Source organism: Anoplophora glabripennis, unplaced genomic scaffold (genome assembly GCF_000390285.2).
Source record: "Anoplophora glabripennis isolate ALB-LARVAE unplaced genomic scaffold, Agla_2.0 scaffold1601, whole genome shotgun sequence".
NCBI classification, from domain to species: domain Eukaryota; kingdom Metazoa; phylum Arthropoda; class Insecta; order Coleoptera; family Cerambycidae; genus Anoplophora; species Anoplophora glabripennis.
In genome coordinates this window covers 11,039-21,259 of record NW_019417678.1, presented here as the reverse complement: position 1 = coordinate 21,259, position 10,221 = coordinate 11,039, and the positions used below count along the sequence as shown (strand labels likewise).

Below are 10,221 nucleotides of genomic sequence, written 5' to 3'. Positions count from 1 at the left end.
TGCGTTAAACACTTCAATGTGAAGCTAGCTAATGTCAATGAATTCAGCAATGAATATAAAGAATGAAAAAATGAAAATCATCAAGAGAATTGAGAAAATTTTTTGCAACTCTCTTGAAGAATGAAATTGTTTTTGTCTTTAGAAGTCATCTATATATCATGAATTGCATTGAAAACAAGATCGTTCAAGTCCCCTTCAGACTATTCTTACCAGACCGTTAGCCAATAATTGCCACAATAAAAACTATGAACACATTATACCGAAAAGATTTTCCCGAAAACTAATCCTATCAGTTTCAACGTCCAAAAAATCAGCATAAAACTTAAGAATGTTATGTAACAAGAAAAAATTATTTGTCTAGCGCCTAATGAGGGTAAGTAGTTTATTATTCAAACAAACATATACACTTTCAGGAGTATTTAAATGGATATGTGGAAGCTTGACAAAAAAATTNTTTTCACATATAACAATTATTGAATTTTCATTGTCTCTGGCCTGTACGTATATATAATGTCTACCAAATTAGTTATTGTGTCAATATGTTTCTACAAACAATATAATGGATTATTTACGCTCATACAAAAAAAAAAAACAAATTTCTGTTTTAGCAAAAAGTTGCAAATTTAGTTCACGAACAGAAACTACAAACAAGAATCAAATTGTCATGAGCAAAATATCTACAAGTTTTTGTATATTATTATTAGTATATTTTGTGAACGAATGCAATTGTGTGTTTAAATGTTGAATTTGTGAATGACTATCTTATTATTTGATGAGGATTTATATATATTTGAGCTAAAATGTACCGAAGAAACACCTATTAGCTTTTTTCTTTATGTTCTTGTGAATTTATTTTCCTTGTGTTGATATTTGTTTTAATCCGTGTTTACTTCATATGAATTTCAGGTCGTTATTAAACTCCGTGGAGGTACTACGTATTTAAAAAGGACGCATTGTTTAGATGTAATAATTTTGTAGAGGGTTTATTCCATTTTATGTACAAATTACATACTGGAGATACATATTGAATACTGAAATAATTATTTCTCCTCACATTGGCATAAACTCTCTCTAATTTTATATTGTTTGATTCGCGTTAATTTTTTTTCCTGTTTATCAAAAAGTATGGCAAGATCGTGCCATTTATTGTAAATTTAACTAAACCAAAAAAAAAAAATCGAGAAATTTGAAGTTCATTATTAATGGAATGTGTTAGGTTTTATTTTTTTTAATTTATGAATGTGACATTTAGATAGTACCTAATAAATACATAATTCCTAGACTAATCTTTGTTTTTTGTGTTTTTTAAAAAGGGTTAAGAACAAGAGGTTTTGGATGAAATTGAAATTTTCTCAAGTTGCGTTAAACACTTCAATGTGAAGCTAGCTAATGTCAATGAATTCAGCAATGAATATAAAGAATGAAAAAATGAAAATCATCAAGAGAATTGAGAAAATTTTTTGCAACTCTCTTGAAGAATGAAATTGTTTTTGTCTTTAGAAGTCATCTATATATCATGAATTGCATTGAAAACAAGATCGTTCAAGTCCCCTTCAGACTATTCTTACCAGACCGTTAGCCAATAATTGCCACAATAAAAACTATGAACACATTATACCGAAAAGATTTTCCCGAAAACTAATCCTATCAGTTTCAACGTCCAAAAAATCAGCATAAAACTTAAGAATGTTATGTAACAAGAAAAAATTATTTGTCTAGCGCCTAATGAGGGTAAGTAGTTTATTATTCAAACAAACATATACACTTTCAGGAGTATTTAAATGGATATGTGGAAGCTTGACAAAAAAATTGGATAATGGGCGTGAATGTGTCCAATCCTGTTATTGACAGTTACATATTTCTTTTTTTTTTAGAAATTGTTCAACAGCAATTTGTATTTTTACTGTTTCAAATGTTTTTAGTTTTTAAAAATGCTTTGCTCAAATTAATCAATTATATTTAAATTTGAACTGCAGATTTCACAAACAATGTAAAAAATGTAATGTAATATTTCACCTTTGCTATTTGTACAGTAACTGGAAATAATCTAATAATCTTTAATTATTACCTTAATTTTATTAACTATGTGTTTTAGGAGTTTTTTACTGCTTGGTTGGTTACTGTATTTATAATTTAGATATATACAAATTAATTTTTTTCATATGCACTTTTAAAACATGTCATCTTGATCTGTTTTTTTCCATTTGTTTCTAATTTCGAATTGTGGACCATTTCTAATCATTTGAAGATAAATTACTTCTTTTAACTCAAATACATTTTTTTTCATAAAAAAAACTACTTTTTTTGTAATAAAGCTCACACTTATAGTTTACCATCATATTTACTGTTTTTTTATTCTTTATTTGTATGCAATTTAAAAAAACTTTTTCTTCTAATGAACAGATTGCATATTTATTAGAGGAATGTGTAAAGCGTCATCTAGTCAAGTACAGTTTTATTACAAAACTTGTGGTTTTATGTTCTGCTGGATATTATAATTGTGTTTTAAATTTGGTTAAATATACTGTATTTCATGGTAATTTTAGAAACGGTTGTTTCCAAGGGAGGGCAATGAAGTAAAAAAAATAGAATTATCATGCTAATGAAAATTGTAACGAGCGTTCAAATAAAAACATGGTCAAGTTGGTTCTGAAAATTTGGACGTAGGGCGTAGCGTATAACAAATGAACTTAAACGTCATCTGTCAAAGCGCTATATCGCCGCTATCAATTTGAATATTTTGGTTTTAAAAAGCGTTTAAAATGGTGTTTTCTCAAGAACAAAAAGTGTTTATCATAGAGTCTTACTTTAGAAATGGACGCAAGATTGATGGAATATGGAAGTATTCTATTGAGGAATGTTTCATAGAATTTCAAAATCAATTTCCTGGCGTTGTTGAGTACAAAATTTTTCAAAGTGCAGTTAAGCGTTGTGTTAATGTTTTTCGTGAAACGGGCAGTGTAACAAGAAAAGAAGGAAGCGGCCGACCTAAAAAGCGGACTGAAGAATTAAAAGAAAATGTCCAACAAATAATGGAAAATGCGCCAAGAACTTCTGTACGTGTTTTATCACAAATGGTGGGAGTGTCAGTCGGTACCTGCCACACAGTGTTAAAAAAAGCTTCTTTAATTGTTTGTTATTGTTATCACGATTATTCTTTAAAATAAAGTTATATAGTCATTAACGTTATTGAAACTGACAGCTGCTATACAGCTCGTTGAGAAATGAGGTTAAGTTGGTCGCTATAAGCTACTCCCTACGTCCAATGTGTCGGAGCCAACTTCGACCACGTTTTTATTTGAACGCTCGTTATATTCTTTAACTTTAATGGTGGTGTACATTTTATTATATATTATTTGAAGGGGAAACATTATTATTTTTCATTTTATGGAAAAAACAATTCTTGATAAAGGAAAGTTGCTTATTCTTAAAATAAAGTGGACAAGAATTTTGAGTTTGCATGTGCAATGTTCAGGATATGAAAAAATTCTGAAAATGATACTACCCCTATTTTTAATGGTATGAAGTAAAAAGTTATTCACATCAGAGTTTACATTTGTATATAAATTGGTCTACTTCGATTGTTTTTTTTTTTTTAATAGAAAGGAAAAATATGCTGTTTTGAAAATACTATTATAGTAAAAAAATTGTTTCTGAATATCAGGAACAGTTATCCTTTATTTGTAAGTTAAAGAATTAATCAGTCTAGATTTTTGTATATCGATTAAAGGTATTAAAGATGTTTTCTCCATTCATTTATATTTTATCAATTTTTCCTATTTCTGTTAAAGTAGGTAGATTTAGCCACAATTTGAAATTCTGACAACTTTTGACTTTTTTATCGATAAAGTTGAGAGCAGTTAATATCATTTGTCCTGAACACTACAGGGTGATACACTATTTTGACCCCCCATTTACTTTTCCATTTTAAGAGTTTAAAAAAAAAATAGAAAAACAAATGAAGTCCAAACAAAATGGCCCGTGGATGTTAATTTAAATGGAACACCCTGTATATTTTACATATTTGAAAAGAACATTCTCTGTTGAGCGTAGTCATACAAGGTGTTAACGAAATAAGTACTCGAAATTTGAGAGCATTTATAACATGTTGAAACATAATGAAAACTGAGTTTTTGTCAGTGGCGGCCCCTTGAAGGGGTAACTCACAAATAGTAATTTTCTCATGGCACAATTTGATACGTTTATTTTGCAGCGGGAATATTTGAGCACGTATTGAATTATTGAAATGGATTTTACTGGAAAACGGCTCATGCTATCAAAATCTAACAAGAGTACCTGTTTTTATGCAAAACATAATAAATTTTTATATTTTCGGTTCAGGAAGTAGAAAAAATGCGTACAAAAAAAATGGTAAAATTTGCCCCATAGTTCCACATTTTCTTACGTCCCTGTAGCAAATTTTTGTGATTTAATATAAAACCATTTTGCAGTTATGCAATAATGTCTGTTTCCTGAGTTACCCCTTCAAGGGGTTGTATCTCCCTTAGAGGCCACCACTGACAAAAACTAAGTACTAAGGTTTTCATATTTCAACATGTTTTACACATTCTCAAATTTTGAGTACTTATTTTGTTAACATCTTAGTTATTCACAAATGGTGACAAAAATGGAACCTCGTATTCTTTGGTGAATTTTAAGGGGTCTTTCCTATAAAGTTTTTATCTAGGACACTTTGTTAAAAAGATACAGGGTATTAAACTTCAAAAAATATTTTCGGATTCGTCGTTCAATTTTTTACGAATTGTTTTCTCGAAAAAAGCCTGATTTTTACGTAAAACTTAAAAAAAACCAACAAAACATTTTTACTTAAATGACATGACAAGCACTAATTATTCGGTTATTTATTTGAATAAAGAAATTTATAACTATGCTCAAAAATACCTCCATTTCCATGAACACAGGCCTGACATCTTTTTAGTAACGAAAATGTAATTTGTTCGAAATTTATTGTTGCTTGAATCTGATGAAAAGCATTTATTCTTCTAACTGCTCAGAATGTCAAAGTTGCTATCACAGCCCACTGTGTAATTTTAAAAAGCATTATATACAAATATCGAAGTGTGTTCTCAGTTCGTTTTTTAAGTTTTACTCAAAAATCAGGCTTTTTTTTAAATTGAAAGTTGAATCCGAAAATATGGTTGTTACCGTAAAGCAGTGACGTACTATTTTATTCAGAAAAATATGCCACCGATACCCTGTATCTCTGCCAATGGAGCATGTAAATTTTAGGAAAAGCCCTCAGATTTTGGACAATGTTTACATAAATACATGTGTCCAATTTCAAATTACTTTACTTACCAGTTTTCAAATTGTTAATATTTTTTGAAGTTTAACACCCTGTATCTTTTTAACGAAGCGTCCTAGATAAAAACTTTATAGGAAAGACTCCCCTTAAAAATCACCAAAGAATACGAGGTTTCATTTTTGGTCACCATTTGCGAATCACTCTGTATAAGGTTTGTTGGGTCTGCCTCTAACAATAAGCGAGATACTATTAAAAAACGAAAAGAAGGTGTTTTATTAAGAAAACAAGATATATTGTAATTGTTAGACCACTTTCAGACATTTCTGCCTTTTTTTACAATTAACATGCATACAAAATTAAAATTCTTCATGGCAACCTTGTTTTAAAAACAAATATTTTTTTATCTAGAATGCCTCTATAAAATGTGAAATAAAAATATTTTCCATCTTATGCTCTGTCACCTTAGACATATATTATATTATATTTATAGAAAAAAAATATTTCATAAAAAATTGTAGTACATTATGGTCCACTATTTTAGAATCTTGAAAGGTCAATATAGATTAAATAAATACCATTAATTTTTCATTACCATATAATAATAATGTTTTCATGTCTTTATTTTTAAATAACACATGTATTTTTTGAGGTAGGTCTCTCCAAAATATAAAAGAATACGTGGAACTCCTTGCATTATTCAGATCTTTTTGAAATTTTGTCCCACTGAAAAATTCATTAATGCTAATTAAACCGTCATATTTGATGAGTGTTAGCCAAACATACGTTTGCTGTTTCCAAAAGTTATAAAAATGGATGTACCTAATACTTCCATGTTTTTTTTGTTGGTGATTGGGCGGATTTTAAAATTTTATGGTGTGATAAGTGCCCAAGAAAAAACTCAAAATAATTCCATTTATTTTTAGTGATAGCAATATAATTGGCTACTGCTCTTCATCAGTGTCCTATTAAATGTGTTAAATGTCTTCGAATGCCTTTCAGAATACAAATAAGAAACGAAAAGTTTCTAGTTAACACATTTTTTAAGTGGTTATGTGTTGCAACTTTTTGATGTTTTAAATATTGTGTTTTTGAAATATTTACTGGAAAGAGGTGAATACTTTTCAATGATTTATATAGGTGTTAAGTATTATGTAAACTTAATCAATTAATTAATAATTTATTGTAATAAGCTTCTTTCCAGTAAACCTCAATATCTTTTTGTTAATAAAAATTTGAAGTGTTAGTATCACACTTTCTATTGAATTTTAAGAAGTCGTTCAAAAACATAAGTTTACAAATATCTCATTTTAGTAGTCAACTTATTTGAATATTGAAGTAGTAGACTTGAGAGGATTTTTTAAGAAAAAAAAAATGACAAATATGGGCAACTTTAATGTTGAAGTAAAGTTTGGAACTATATGGATACTATACTATACTTTAGAAGATGAAATTATGGTATACCATGAATGTATTATATTATGGGGGTAACTCGATAAACTAAGAAAAAATTATGAAGAAATGTCCATTATTTTGTATCTGATATAGTAAAATAAAATAATGTATAAATTGTAAGTTCTTTAATTTTTCCACAGTAAATCCTTAGTATTTAAGTAAAGTGAAAATTATATTTGTAATTCAAAAAGTGATTTATTTCGTAACGAAGTAAAGCTTTTGAAAAGTCCATGAGTTTGATCATATTTTGATAATAAATAATTGAACCCATAATAGTTTGTCGGGTATAATTTCTAGGCCCAGATAGAAAACTTCCATCACGAAAAAATGTTGAATGAAATTTGCAAGCAGCTATATATTTGTAATGTTTTTTTATATTCGACTGACATCAATTGTGTTTTTTATTGTTTATTACAAGATAAATTTTTTTCATAGTGACACATTCCATTTTTTAAACTTCATAAAGCTAAGAAAAATTGAAAAAAAAGAAAAGACCTGTTTGTCTACAGGGGACGTTAAAATAACATGACCAGTTCCTATAAAAAATTTTCCCTAGAGGCCCCCCCCTACTGAAAAACAGGCCTCTAATGGATGCCAATGAAAAACTTAAAAAATACTTTTTAATTATTTTTTTATACAATGGAGGATCCAACAATCTTCAATTCGCAGAGCTAGGGATTGCATAACGAGAAGCTCATGTTGAACTGACACAAAATTATGTAGGAAAAATCATATTAATGACTTATCCCGTGATCTATGATTATAGGATTAACAATCACTCTCTTACTCGCTCCAATTATATAAAAGATTTGGGAGTAACGTTTGTTCAAAATTTATCTTTTCTTGAACACATACGCAGTATCTCTTCATCATCTTATAGATGCCTTTGGTTTCTGATCAGAAATTGTAGAAATTTTGCTGCTAACAATAGTAAATTTACATAATTGTTTTGTAAGATTTTGCTTGGAGTATATGCTTCAATAGTTTGGTATCCTCAGTGTGCAGTCTATAAAAAAAACTTAGAAAACATTCAGAGAAAATTCTTAAAATAATTCACTTCAGAACTAGAGGAATATATCCAAACATTGGATTTTCTCACAATATAGTCCAATTAAATAAGCCTTTAAATCGAAGTTTTGGTTAACTTGCCTGAATTTTTTATGTGAGTTAGTTTGAGGTATATTATAACAATAAGTGATAGTAATTTTTTGTTCAACTCCCGGCCAAGGGTGAAAAAAGATAAAATAAAGGGGTTTTTCAAGATAACTCAAAAGGGGTAAGGGCTAGAAGAAAAAGATTCTTATAAAAGTTGTAAAGCATACAATTCTACATAAAAATGGCCTCTTGACTTTTTCTTGTACTATTAAAATTAACAGAGTTAGGGAGGCTAGAAGTTAAGGGAAGATTTCAGAAATTTAAAAAAATCATAACAAGCAGGAAAACGAATGAATTTGTAATTTTTTTTTCAATCTACTCTAAAAAATGTAACCTTTCTTTTCAGAGAAATAGACATATTTTTTAATTTTTAATAAGAAAGTTGTAACAATTTCAAATTTGTTGTTCACCCCCTAAACAGAGATTTTAACGAAAACCCCGAAACAGGTCAATTTAATTTTGTCAATTTGTTTACATAAATCATATTTTTAATTCTTTTTAAGTAAATATGAATTTTTATAAATAAAAAATGTAGTTTTTCTTAAATAAAAAATAAAGGGTAGCAACCCCCAAACACGGAATCACTTGCGAAATATTTGTTTTTTATAAGTAATTTCCATTTTGTTTCATTTCAAAATATTGATTAGAACCCCAGATGCCCAGATATTTAGAAAAAATGTTTTGGGGGATGAAGGGGTGTATTTCACCCTGCAAATATGTTTTTCCGCAGATAAAAAAAAATACGTGTTAATTTTTTATATTCTACAACATATATAAAAATCTTGAAAATCAGTGTTCGGGTTGGGGTAATTTCCTTGGAAGAAAATTTCTGGTTCTCTTAATGTTTTGGACAGGAAATTATATGATATATATTTATGTTATTGTTATCACTATGTTATTTTTAATATAATTCAAACTACAAGTCTACAAATATTATGAATAAATTAACACATGTTTTACATAGACAAGAACGGGTAAAAATATCGAGCTTTTACAAAATTTAATCAACAGAAAATATTAGTCCTTAAATATTTACCTTTTTGAGATTAACAATGGATATTGAGCATACAATAATTTAAAGAAACACACGTTTACTGACGCACGCGCATTGACAATAGCCAATGAAATAATATATCTTTGTCATAGGCATACGAGTTGTCCACGACTTCAGTACCATGAGTGTGACAAAGCAAACGTGATTTTTTATCTTTGTCCTGGCAGTGTCGTAGGAGCTAAATAAAAAGTAAATAAATTTGTATCTGTCTAAAAACAAATGTAAAAAAAATTTCGAAGGCAACTTATACATAATAATCAATCGAATGGCATAGAAAAATATTGTTTGTGTTAAATCATTAAAATTAATGATTAAAAATTTGAAATTGTTATAACTTTCTTATTAAAAATTAAAAGATATATCTATTTCCCTGAAAAGAAAGGTAACATATTTTGGAGTAGATTGACAAAAAAAAAATACAAAATTCATTTTTCTGCTCGTTATGATTTTTTTTAATTTCTGAAATCTTTCCTTAACTTCTAGCGTCCCTAACTCTGTTAATTTTAATAGTATAAGAAAAAGTCAAGAGGCCATTTTTATGTAGAATTGTATGCTTTACAATTTTAATAAGAAACTTTTTTTTTCTAGCCCTTACCCCTTTTGAGTTATCTTGAAAAAACCTTTTGTTTTATCTTTTTTCACCCTTGGCCGGGGGTTGAACAAAAAATTACTGTCACTTATTATTATAATAACATACCTCAAACTAACTCATATCAAAAATTCAGGCAAGTTGACCAAAAAGGCTTATTTAATTGGAGTAATAATAAACATTAAATTGTTAGTCCCCTTACCTATTTAACTAACAAGTGTATCAGGAATAATGTGTTCCCTGATATTCTTAAACTAGCAAAAGTTATTCCTATTCATAAGAAGAGACCCATGGATGACCCGTCTAACTATAGACCCATTTCCTTAACTCCAATTATATCCAAGATTTTGGAAAAGATCCTAAAGTATCAAATTAATGAATATTTTGAAACAAACAACTTATTTCACTCCTGCCAATTTGGCTTTCGTAATAAAAGGTCCACCTCACTAGCAATAAACAACTTAATGCACTCAGTTCTGAGTGGCTTTGAGAATAAAGACATTACTAATGGTACTTTATATGACCTTACTAAGGCTTTTGATTGTGTGAGCCACAACATTTTAATTCAAAAACTTTCGCACTATAACTTTGATCCAAATAGTATCTCCCTTATTAAGTCATATCTCAGTGATAGATCTCAATTTGTTTCTTTTAATGGAAGTAAATCTTCATGCTTAACCATGAATCACGGAGTCCCACAAGGAT

The 10,221-nt window shown here is 28.6% G+C and overlaps 1 long non-coding RNA gene across 1 annotated transcript; it reads left to right on the top strand.

Moving 5' to 3' along the window:
* Positions 1-563: 563 nt before the first annotated feature.
* On the top strand, positions 564-6,834 carry LOC108915551. Its single transcript, XR_001964730.2, has 2 exons — positions 564-1,731; positions 6,578-6,834. It is a non-coding gene; the product is annotated as an uncharacterized LOC108915551 (long non-coding RNA).
* Positions 6,835-10,221: the final 3,387 nt, after the last annotated feature.